The sequence below is a fragment of the Sphaeramia orbicularis genome, chromosome 7 (assembly GCF_902148855.1).
Source record: "Sphaeramia orbicularis chromosome 7, fSphaOr1.1, whole genome shotgun sequence".
Classification (NCBI taxonomy): Eukaryota; Metazoa; Chordata; class Actinopteri; order Kurtiformes; family Apogonidae; genus Sphaeramia; species Sphaeramia orbicularis.
The window spans coordinates 7471746-7474039 of NC_043963.1; positions in this window are offsets into that span (position 1 = coordinate 7471746).

A 2294-nucleotide genomic window follows, 5' to 3' on the forward strand; every position below is an offset into this window, starting at 1 on the left:
AAAAAATCAATAAAATGAACAAAATAATGAACAAAATAATCAATAAAATGAGCAAAATAAACAGTGAAGTGAACAAAATAATCAATGAAGTGAACAAAATAATCCATTAAATAAACAAATAATCAATGAAGTTAACAAAATATTCAATAAAATGAACAAAATAATCAATAACATTAACAAATAATGAAGTGAACAGAACAATCAATGAAGTGAACAAAATAATGAAGTGGACAAAATAATCAATGAACAGAATAATCAATAAAAGGAACAAATAATCAATGAAGTGAACAAAATAGTAAATAAAATGGACAAAATAATCAATAAAACTAACAAATAATCAATGAAGTGAACAAAATAATCAATAAAATGAACAGAATAATCAATGAAGTGAACAAAATAATCAATTAAATTAACAAAATAATCAATAAAATTAACAAATAATCAATGAAGGGAACAAAAAAATCAATAAAATGAACAGAATAATCAATGAAGTGAACAAAATAATCAATAAAATGAACAAAATAATCAATGAAGTGAACAAAATAATCCATAAAATGAACAAATAATCAATGAAGTGAACAAAATATTCAATAAAATGAACAAAATAATCAATAAAACTAACAAATAATCAATGAAGTGAACAAAATAATCAATAAAACTAACAAATAGTCAATGAAGTGAACAAAATAATCAATAAAATGAACACAATAATCAATGAAGTGAACAAAATAATCAATGAAATTAACAAAATAATCTATAAAATTAACAAATAATCAATGAAGTGAACAAAATAATCAATGAAGTGGATGGAATAGTCAATGAACAGAATAATCAATATAATGAACAAATAATCAATGAAGTGAACAAAATAATCAATAAAATGAACAAAATCATCAATGAAGTGAACAAAATAATCAATGAAGTGAACAAAATAATCAAAAAAATGAACAAAATAATCACTGAAGTGAACAAAATAATCAATAATATGAAACAAAAATGAACCAAGTAAGCAACAAAATAATCATGAAATGTACAAAACTGAACAAAATCATCAAATTAACAAAATAAGCAACAAAATAACTAATAAACAAGCCCTTAATCAACACAATAAAATTATAAACAAAGCAACAACAATTAACAAAATAAGCAACAATATTAATAAATAATGAATGCAATAATAATAGATTGAATTTATGTAGCACTTATTAAAACACACTTTACATTAAATCCATTATTCACTTACACCAAAAAAAACATTCATTCACCAGTGCAGATGAAACTGGAGGACGGAGCAGGATTTGAACTGGCAGCCCTGTGTAAATGAGCAAAAGAATCAATAAAATGAATAAAACAATCAACAAAATGAACAGAATGATCGATAAAATCAATCAATCAATGAAATGTCCAAAATGATAAATGAAATTAATAAATCAATCAATAAAATCAATAAAATGAACCAAAACTGAGGCAAGTAAGCAACAAAATGAGTAAAAACAAATGAAACAAGTGTGTAAAAATAAATCAAATCAAATTGTGACTAAATTAATCAATAAAGTCAACACAAATGAACAATATATCCAATGATATTAACAAAAATGTACGTAATAATCAAGAAGTAGAGCACATATGTACTAAAATAAACATATAAATAAGTGTTGCATAATCAAAATGTACAAAACTGAACAAAATCAATAAAATTAACAAAATAACTAACAAATTAACCAGTAAAACCAAGCACCAAATCAACAAAATTAAATAATGAACAAGTTTTTAAAACAATCAATAAAATGAAACAAATGTGACCAAAATAAGCAACAAATCTTTAATTAAAGAAATAACAAAATAATGAATTAAATTGACAAACGTATGAACAAAATAAGTCCTACCTAATACAAATGTACAAAACTGAACAAAACCCTTAAAATTAACAAAATAAGCGACAAAATCACGATAAAAGCAACAAAATTTACAAAATAATGAACAAATCTGAAATACAAAATAAGCAACATAATTTTAAAAAAGCGAACCAAATGATGACTAAAATTAACAAAAGTGTGAACAAATTCAGACTAAATAATAATTAACAAAATAATCAATAAAATGAACAGAACTGAACAAAATAATCAATAAAATGAACAGAATTGAACAAAATAATCAATCAAATGAACAGAATTGAACAAAATAATCAATCAAATGAACAGAATTGAACAAAATAATCAATAAAATGAAACAAAACAGAACTGAATAAGCAACGAAATAAGCAATAACGAACTAACCAAGCATTACATCAGCAA